Source organism: Crocuta crocuta, unplaced genomic scaffold, assembly GCF_008692635.1.
Source record: "Crocuta crocuta isolate KB4526 unplaced genomic scaffold, BGI_CrCroc_1.0 scaffold233, whole genome shotgun sequence".
Classification (NCBI taxonomy): Eukaryota; Metazoa; Chordata; class Mammalia; order Carnivora; family Hyaenidae; genus Crocuta; species Crocuta crocuta.
This window is the reverse complement of record NW_027529526.1, coordinates 4,813,933-4,824,516: the sequence shown is the minus strand read 5'-3', so window position 1 is coordinate 4,824,516 and position 10,584 is coordinate 4,813,933. Positions and strand designations below refer to the sequence as shown.

At 45.6% G+C, this 10,584-nt stretch overlaps 1 long non-coding RNA gene across 1 annotated transcript in view; it reads right to left on the bottom strand.

The window, feature by feature from the left end:
- The window catches only part of LOC144229098 (uncharacterized), a 14,731-nt gene extending 4,478 nt beyond the window's left edge, over positions 1 to 10,253 (bottom strand). The window contains exon 1 of the long non-coding RNA XR_013334352.1: positions 9,971 to 10,253. This is a non-coding gene — a long non-coding RNA (uncharacterized LOC144229098). The remainder of the gene's footprint in view (positions 1 to 9,970) is intronic.
- Positions 10,254 to 10,584: the final 331 nt, after the last annotated feature.

Here is a 10,584-nt window from a genome sequence, read left to right as displayed (position 1 = left end):
GTCAAATTGGAAAAAAAAAAAAAAAAAAAAAAAAAAAGCCACTAAGGTAATAGAGTCAGGGGCCTAGGAGGATATAAGTTGTCATTGATTCCAGAAGACTGGGACCTCCATAAGGGCACTTGCTGAAGATCAGCCCCCAACACAGATCCTGGTCCATTGGATACTCAATCAATGCTCATGAAATGAATGAGTGAGTGAATGAAACTAATCATATACAAATGGAAAAACTGAGGTCCAAGATGGCTAAGTGGCTGCTGAATTAGAGCTCACGTACTATCTTAGTGCCCTTCCTTCTTGGTTGCAGCTCTTCACAATGAAGGCAATGATATATGACCTGAAAAGACAGCTGTTGTGAACATTAAAAAGATATCACCTACAAAGCTTCTAGAATGGTGCTGAACACACAGTTTGTACCTAATAATTTTAGGCTCTAGTGTAAGGTTGCCCAGTGTCAATGGCAAACTCCTGACAAGAACTAGAGGTGTCATGTAAGGAAGCCCTTGTTACAAAGGTTTTAAAGACCACAGAAACTTCATCTGTCTGTGGCAGCTCTGGACACAGCCTTGTTAGGAGAGGGATGTACCCAGTGACCTGGACCCTTTCCAGTCCCTTTTGATTCTTGGAACCAAGGATGCATTTCTGATCCTGACCATTGGGTGGCACCAGCCCATCAGGTTAGGTAGCTCACAGGCACCAGGGCGCTCAGCTTCCCAGCAGGGGTGTCAGAAAGGGTTGGGGGGCAGGGAGCAAGCAAGAGTGAGGTGGGGGAAGGAGCAGCTTAGAGAGTCCAGGTGTTTGTGCCTCTGCGAGCCTGTGTGTGTGTGCCTTTGTGCACAACTGGGGTTGGGGGGTGGGCTGTATAAGCATTATGAGAGTGTATGTGCATGTGTGTGAGTGTGTGTGAACCTGTGTGTGAGAGCTAACAACTTGGAGAAAGGGGGCCTTTGTTTCACTCCTGTTTATGTGCAGGGAAATCATATGACCTAAATGAAATCACTCAGCCCCAGGGATATTAGTATTTGGCTGCAGATGAAGTCAGGTTTGGGGATGTGATATTTTCAAGATGTTAGAGCCATTACAATTTGTTTTATCCACACTCTCATTTCTCAGATGGGAAAAACTGAGGCCTGGAGAGGTCATAAATGTGTTGGGCTATGCTACAGATCCTTGGTGGGCTGGCCAGAGTTCCTGGGCTCCCTGACTCCATCTACCAAGGTCTCCCTATTTGAGCTTCTGGCTACCTCAAGGCAAAAATGCTGGGCCATCCAAACAAGATGGCTGACCTCCAGGAAGAAAACTTGGCAAGAAGGAGTCCATGACCCCTGATCAGTCTAAGTCATAATTCAATATGAGCATCCTGGACTTCTCTGCCCTGTGTTTCACTCCTTACATCTGGGCCCAGAGCCAGCCCTGATGTCCCCTGCCATCCATTTAAGGGCAGCTAATGTTGCTCAGGGTGCCAGGGTAAGCAAGTGACAGTCAGGGACCAGAGTCCAGATTTCTAGTCTTCTAGCCTGTGTCTTTTTCCTGCCATCCTTGTCCTTACCTCACTCCTGGGGCTTTCTCTGTCCCCTCAGTGGACCAGGGACCAACCCTCTGGGGGCACCAGGCAGCTATAGCTCTGCCTTGCCAAGGCCCCTCAGGGTGTCTCCATCCCCTTTAATAAGGATCTGGAATCCTACCTGAGGTGGATGGTGGTAATTAAGACTTGTACATGGAGTTGGGTTGAAGCTGGTCAAAATGATGATAAGAACTGTCATTTATTTTTCCAGTGTTAAATGGGGGCCTGGGTGGCCCAGTCTGTTAAGCGTCTGACTTTGGCTCAGGTCATGATCTCACAGTTCATGAGTTCAAGCCTAGCATAGGGCTCTGTGCTGACAGCTTGGAACCTGGAGCCTGCTTCAGATTCTGTGTCTCCCTCTCTCTCTGCCCCTCCCCTGCTGGCACTCTGTCTCTCTCTTTCTCCCTCTCTGTCAAAAATAAATAAACATTGGGGCGCCTGGGTGGCTTAGTCGGTTAAGCATCTGACTTTTGCTCAGGTCATGATCTCACAGTTCATGGGTTCAAGCTTCACATTNGTCGGTTAAGCATCTGACTTTTGCTTAGGTGATGAGCTCGCGGTTCGTGGGTTCGAGCCCTGCGTCGGACTCTGTGCTGACTGCCAGCTCAGAGCCTGGAGGCTGTTTCAGAGTCTGTGACTCCCTCTCTCTCTGACCCTCCCCTGCTCACGCTGTCTCTCTCTCTCTCTCTGCTAGAAATAAAATAAAACATTAAAATAAATAAATAAATAAATAAATAAATAAATAAACATTAACAAATTATTTTAAAATTATTTTTCCAGGGTTTGCTCCAGGCACTGTGCTGGGTTCTTCTGCTGTGGAGTCGGACTACCTGGGCTTGGATTTTAGCTCCATCAACCAGCTCCATGACCTTCTAACTTTGGAGTGAACTTTCTAACTTAGGAGCCTCCTATCTTCTCAGTTTCTAAACTTTAAAACTGGAGGTGTCACTAGCACCCACCAAAATGCCAGGTATGGTGATCCCACTTGGTGAAAGAGGAAACTGAGGCCGAGGGCAGTAACATGTGGGTGACACAGCTGGTAAGTGTGGAGGTTACAAAGGAAGCCAAGTCTATGGATTCAGACCTTATGCTAGTCCTCTGAAGTCTTTTATTGTCCCATTAACCAAGCCCAGACACAAGGAGGAGGGCTCCTTTCTAAAACAAAATTCAGTAAATTCAGAATCAAGTACTGCGTATTGATACATTTATATATAATAGTAAGAGATAATAAAGTTAAGAGAAACATTTTTTCTTAAAAATTTTTTTCATGTTTATTTTTGACAGAGAGAGACACACAGACAGTGCATGCAGGGGAGGGGCAGAGAGAGAGAGGGAGATACAGAATCTGAAGCAGGCTCCAGGCTCTGAGCTGTCAGCACAGAGACCGATGTAGGGCTTGAACCCACGAACAGTGAGATCATGACCTGAGCTGAAATCGGATGCTTAAAGGACTGAACCACCCAGGCATCCCCTCAATTTTTTTAAATGACCCTCTCCTAGACCTAATGTTTTCATCAAGCAAACTGAGTCTTTCTTTAATACTAATAGCTTGGTACCAGGGTGTTTTAGGAGAGGAGCACATCCCAGAAACCCTTCCTGGCCTGCCAGGGATCCTGTATTCACAGCTCTCTCCCCTCCCAAACTACCCATCCTTTGTCACTCAAATGCATCCCACAGGGTGGGTCTGAAATAGGGGATAGCGGGTGCCCCACAGACTCCCGGCATAGTTCATAATCACTGCCCCTTATGGGCTCTGTGCAAATGCATGGTCAACTTTATATAAAACATAGTTATGAGCACTCATTATGGCAGGAGGTGGTAGTTAATATAAAAAGTACCCAATTGCAGATGTGTGATGTCAGGCCACTGATGAACCAGGCCGGCAGTCTAGCGGGTCCCACCTAATCCAAGGACGGACACCTTCTGGACACCTTCACCCCAGCCAGTGTGGCGCTTTTATTGTAAGGTAATATTTTCTGGGCTGCAGCTTCCTTCTGACTTCTTCCCCCGATTCCTCCATCAGGGGAGGCTCCCTCCATCCCAGGCTAAAAATGAACTCCCAGCACATCTGGACCCATCCATTATCTTTGGAGCCCCCACTCTGCATAGCATTGGAGAGAGTTTGATGAACGGTGTCAGCTCTTTTCTCTGCTTCCTGGGATATGGCAATGGGCACCTCTGGATCTTACAAGTGGTGTTTCTAAGCTAACCCAGTGCTTTTTGGGATCCAGAAGACCTGTCTGATCCTCACTTGTGCTGAGCCAGCTGGACGGGTAGGTTGGTAGCTGAAGTGCCTCGAGGCAACGGTTGAGTCCTGAGGGGCAGGGGTAGGGAGGGGGGGTGCAGGCTGGGCACTAGAGAATGTGAACTGAGCAGCAAGAACTCTGGGGTTGGAACCAAGAGCTACATCTGCAGGCAAAAAATCCAGGAGAAGGTGAACTGAGTCTCCAAAATTCCATGTGTTACCTATAATTTATTCTTCACTTGGTAACCAGAGTAATCTTTTCAATACTTAAATCATAAACTCAAGCTCTTCAGTGTTTCCCCCTTATGCTGGGTATAAAATCCAAACTTCCTTCACCTTGGCTCCTAAGGGCCTGGATGGTCTGTCCTGTGCCTACTTCTGAAGTCTTGTATCTTACAGCCTTTACTGCCCATTTCCCCCCATGTAGACTGGCCTGCTTTCTTTCCCCAGAATACTGGCAAGCTTAGACTGGCCTCAGGGACTTTGCACTCACTTTTTATCTGCCTGACATGCTATGCTCCCCAATTTTCTAAAGGTTGGGTACCTCTCGTTATTCAGGTCTCAATTCAAATACCACCTTGGAGATTCCTTCCCCAAACATCCTTTCAAAACCAGTTTCTCCCTGCAGCTCACTTACTTCCCATCACATTTCCCTGTTTTGTTTCCATTGTCGAAATGATCCTGAATTGAAACAATATCATTTGCTTATCATTCATATCCTCTCAAGAGACTATGAGCTCCATGAAAGAAAGGAACTCAACTGGCTTATTTATTGTTGTTTCCTTAGAGCCTAGAAAACCACCTGGCACACAGTAGAATCCCAATTACATTTGTTGGATGAATGAGGGAATGAATGAATGAATGAGTGAGTGAGTGAATATAAGGTATAAAGCAGGTCTGGGAGTGAAATGAGAGGACTCAGTGTAATTTCTGTCAAAGAGCCTCTCTGGCCACTGGCTCATTTTGATTATCTGCTGCAAAGTGTGTATAAGGCTCTGCTTTTCTAAGTATCCTAATGGATAGAAGGTCTGAAGCTTTCAGGAATATGTCCAATCATTATGTTTACTGAGAAGTAGACTTAAGTGGCCACAAAAATATTATTTACATGATTGCTGGGTATCAATAACTTCAGAGTTGAGATGATGGGAGTTTTGATCTTTTCATCTTAGAATTGGTCATGGGATCCTTGACATTGCCATGCTGTGATGCCTGAGACGTGATCTGGGTCAGATTCTCAGAGCTCTGGGGAAGCCTGCATTCCCAGCAGCAATGCACTCAGAAGTGGAATAGATGTCCACTCTTGTGATATGATAGGAAATGTAGAGAAAGTCTGCATCATCCATTTGAGCTCCTAGAAACCAATATTCTATCAACATCCAGAGAGTAAAAGAATCAACATTCGCCATGATATCAGCATATCAACAGAATCAACAGGTTTTATTTGTCTGTCTTTTCTTCTAGGTTTTGTCCACATACATCAAGTCAAATAATTTTCAAACTGTTAGTGTGCAAGGCATCACTCAGTTGCTTAGGAAGACCTTACAAAAGAGCTTAGTGTATCTCAGTCGCAGATAAGGTGCTGGAATGGAAAAGATAAACAAGATTTGACCGAGCTCATCAAATCTTTGCAGACCAGAGGGAGGCAGATGTGACCATTATCACCCCAAGACGGAGCAGTATAAGATGTGCAACTGGATCACATGGGCTCAACCCCTTGTTAGGTGTCTCTGGGAGAGTTATCTAACAACTCTGTGTCTTATTAGCCTTCTCAACGGTAAAATGAGGGTGATGAAAATAATACCTCAGAGGAAACACCTCTCGAAACGATTAAATAAATTAATACCTGAAAAGTGCTAAAACAGTGCCTGGGACATAGTAAATGCCAAATAAGTGTCTAGTAATATGACTATTATAAGGCAAAGTAATATGGGCTTTGAAGAGAGAGGCACAAGGTGCTAGGTTGCATGTAAGTATTACAGGGCAGGGGTTACTTCTTACAGATGAAGCTTCTTCTTCATCTTCCAAGGAGGGGACAGCACAGCGTCCGGGCAAGACTAGGGTCACTGGGAAAGAGGGGCCTCTTCTTGAATTCTGCCTCCATTATTTATCAGCTTCGCAGCTTTGAACACATTATGTCATTTCTCTGTGAAATAGGTATCATCTCACAGGAGTACCGTGAAGATAAAAATATAATAATAATAAAATGACATTTGGGTGCCACATGGTGGGTGCCAGGAAAAGGGCACTCCTCACTGCCGCGATGGAGTATGTGATGCCCAGAGTCCTGCCAGCCTTTTGGGGGATTGCCTCAGCAGAAAGAAACTGCCATTTCTGGGGTCATGCCTCTTTTCGGGGACAGCCTGCTTGCAATGACTGATGCCCTAGGTGGCCCTCATTCTAACTGGAGATGACTCTGAAGGGCCGGTTTAGTTCTAGAGCTCCTCATGGGTTCATTTGAAATCTTTTTCAGGCTTGCATTATAGCTTAGTGTCTGCCCCCTTCGTGTTCCTACTTCCTTCATCTCTTGTATTAGTCAGCTCAGGCTGACTAACAAAATACCGCAGACTGCTGGCTTCAACAATAGAAAGTTGTTATCTCACATTCCAGGAGGCTATATATCCAATGTCAAGGTGCTGGCAGTTTAGTTTCTGGTGGGGCCTCTCATCCTGGCTTCTGACAGCTACCTTCTTGCCATGATTTCACATGGCCTTTCCTCTGTGCTCACATGGAAAGAGAGAGCTCCAATATTTCTTCCCCTTCTGATAAGGACACCAGGCCTGTCAGGTTAGGGTCCTACCAATATGACTTCATTTAACCTTAATTACCTATATCCAAATACAGTCACATTGAGGGTTAGGTCTTTAATGTAAGAAGCTTGGAGGGACATAATTCTCTTTTCTACAGATGTGGGCCCTAAAATTGTGGAATTACATTCCGTAATAACTTCCTCCTGCAGACATCTGTCTCTGTGTTTGCTTTCTGAGGAACCCGAGCTGCAGAGGCACATGTAGTGCCTAGAACGTAGTAGTCACTCAATTAATATTTAGTGAATGAACTCATATTTGGATTTGAATGTACTGTGAAGGATTACTTAGCACCAGTATTTACTAATGGTCAGAGAGGATAAAAATCCAGCTGTTTTCTTATTATTGGGTTTGTGTCTAAGTATTCATGTGCCCAGACATGACAAATGTCAGCCCAGTGATTGTGGGGCCAAATTCTTTACTTACTGAGTTAGGAAAAGGATCATTAGATGAACCTAGGGCCCAGTTAGGAATGTCTGAAGGGAAGAATGGCGAACGAATTTCCCTTTATCAACTGCCTTCTGTAAGCCAGTGCTATTCCAGAAGCCTCACTGACACATATTTTCCTACCTACTTCTTACAACTGCCCTGTAAAGCAGGATCTTGTGTCAACTCTCCTTGACAGATAGAGGAACTGAGGCTTCCTTCCCAAGGTCACATGGCCAGCCAACAGCAGAATTAAGACTAAATCTTTACCTAGCACCGAAGTCCCCGAGAGGAGAGCAGGGCTCCCTGATTCTGCTGCTTTTCATCAGAAGAAACTGCTCTAAGGCCGTGCCCATCACCTCCTGCCTCTCCACGTTGGTAGTGACAGGCCTGCCCACCCCCTCCCTTCCCAGCGTGTGTGAGCACAGGCCCCATCCCAGCTGCTGTTTCCCAGAAGCCTTTGCAAGGCTGAGGAACCAGACCTCTGGGGGTAAGCCTGACACTGGAAGTTAATGATTATCTGTCGAGACAAAACACTTGTTTACATGTTGCCATCGTCAGAGGCTCCAGCCTTACCTCTGCTGGGCCTCCTGCCAGATGTTTGGAGGGGGTTTTCACAAGCTGTGCAGTTTACTAAATACAAAAGCACTCACATTAAGGCATTTTAGTATTAGGCAGTGCAATTCTGATAATGGGTAATTTGAATTTCTTTATCTGGAGCAAAAGGGACCAAGACATTCTTAGAATTTGCTCAGCTGGGACACACAGATGGTTGCTGGAGACATGGGGATTCTCTTCTTGAACCCCCCACTGAGGAAACAATTTGGTTCAAGGATCCTTTTAGCTTGGTGTCTGGCTCCTGGGGGATGTGGAAGCAAGTCTTCCTGGAAATACCAGAGGAGCTGTCTTAGGAAAGTAACATTTGCACTTGATATTGGAAGATAGTTTTTGTTTTCCAGGTAGTAAGAAGGGATGGGGAAGAGCATTCTGGAGGAGAGAACAGCATGTGCGAAGAACAGAGGCATGGGGGTCTGTCTTGTTGAGGACGGGAAGCAGTCCCCATCACACTCAGCACCGGCTCGCGTCAGGCCTGGTGGCTCTTCACACTGGTGATTCTAGGCTTCACTTGAATACCGAGATTGTTGGAAAAGCCTTAAATAAATTGCCCAGTCCTCCTCTCCAGATCCTAATTTAATTAGTCTGGGATGGGATTCGAGCATCAGAATGTTTGAAAAGTTCTCCAGACTCTTCTAACATACAAAGCAGAAGACCGATCCTTACATCCCAATGGTTCTCTCTGTCCCAGCTGAGGTGCAAATATACTGGAGAGAAACTTGGGTCAACTTCTCAAATGTGTCACTCAGTGAGACTGAAGTGCACGATGGGGCTTCCCGAGTGCTCAGCCTTGAGGGCAAACATCTCCCTTTAGACTAGGGAGGCATACGAGGCACCCTCTTTCCTGTCACAGCCCATTAGGGAAAGAATCACTTGCACAAAGGGCTCAACTTTGACCAGATCCGAACCGCATCAATCAAATAGGTAAACAAATACCAATAGGGCCCCCATGCCTTTACCTACAACTCTCCTTCTGCTGACTTTTCTGGATGAAGAAAAAAAAAAGTGGTAAATTATTCAAGGTTGGGGAGAGCAGGTTTTGTAACTGTGAATTGTAAGACGGCTGAATAAGAAACTATAGTAACCTATACATATTTTATCCCTATTTTTTTCACTCCCTCGCAGAAGAAGATTTCAGTTTTCGTTTCTCCCAAGCAGGACTGCTCACTTTGACATTCCCCGGGTGTCTGTAGTACTAGGCAATAATTAAATATCAGGTGCATAAGTTGCTCTTTAATTTGACATGTGTGCTCCAGGCAATAACGGCACGCAGTGCCATGTGGGAGTGTAATTGCTAAGGAATAAAATCTTGTAGCGAGTGAGATCATTGTATCAGGTACGGTGTGACAGCTCATTTGATCATTATGCCCAGGCTAAAGAGTTTGCCTAATTAGTTTCCATTAAAACTCACCCTTTAATCAAGAGTTATTCTTGCATAAAGAATGTCACTCGGTCCAGATGAATGAACAATGGTTTCCCCTCGAGATTGGACTCTCGGCTGCACTGGGATGCCATATGTCTTTCCACACAATCCACACCCAACCCTCAGCTGGGAAGCTCGAGCTGGAATGGCTGGTGTGAATGGAGAGGAGGAAAGGCATTGGGAGGAGAGAAGTGGGTGCTGCCAGGCCTGGAGGATGGGGCTTAGGGTCTAAGGGAAGCCCCCTGCCAGTCACAGAGACATGGGATTCCAGAGTCTTCCATATATAAAGAGAATGGAGACTACAGAGGGAAAGTGACTTGGTCATGGTCACACAGCAAGTTGTGGCAAAGCTCATGGTGGGACCTAGTTCTTACTTGTGGGCCAAAGTTCTTTCTTCATTGATTGGTAACTTCAATTCTCAAGCTTCTTAGAACCGAGGACATGGACTCTCCCTCCTGACCCACTTTGAGTGCTGGGTTTTGAGAAAGCAAAAGTGAGAACAAGTGCTGGGTACACTCAGCACTCAGTCTTGTTCCATTTCCTTCTGCTAATCTCTGGGGCCAACATACCCTCCATTTAAATCCCAGCTCTGTCCCTTATTAGTTGTATGACCTTGGGAAAGTTTCTTAAACTCTTCAAGAGTTAGTTTTTTGGGGGGACCACTGGGTGGCTTAGTTGTTGAAGTATCTGACTCTTGGTCTTGGCTTGGTCATGATCTCATGGTTATTGAGTTTGAGGTGCACATCTGGCTCTGCCCTGACAGCATGGAGCCTGCTTGGGATTCTCTCTCTCTCTGGCTATCCCCCACTCGTGCTCACTCTCTCTCTCTCTTAATAAATATATAAACTTAGAAGAGTTTGCTTTTTTACCTACAGGGCAGAAGTAATGATACTTACCTCTGGATAAACGGATGCTCCTCTGCATACCTGGAATTCAGAGACAGCTCTTCCCAGTTTGGGTTTCCCCAGTGACTCTAGTACTCCTGTGATCCTGCATCCCAGGATGGGGTGTGACTCAAAAGAATTTAGACTTTTGACAGTCCAGGTCAAAGGATGGTTTATCTTCACCAGGTGATTGATAGAAGCAATTCGACATCAGATTCAGATCCCATCCAGGGGTAACTGATGGGCCAGCAGTATCTAGTTGGTAGAAGATGTCACAACTGGCCTTTCTTTTGGTTTTCCTCTCTGAGCCAGTGATGTCCTAGTTCATCAGTGAGATGTTTCTGTCCTGAGAAAATGTTTGCCAACATCACAAGGGGGATTATTACCACAACTCCACCCACTCCCATGAATGCCCCTCCCTCCATGCGCTGATGGTGGCAAAATTTATCCCCCTTTGGCCTCGGTCTTCTTCTATTGAACCCTGAATGTCCTAGTTATCAGCTGGACACTCCACACTTCAGAACAACCCATCAGCTCCTGAACTCAAGGCTCACCTACTTTTCAGTCTCATTTATGTGTGTGTGTGTGTGTGTGTGTTTTAACAGACTTTGCTAAACACTGAGATT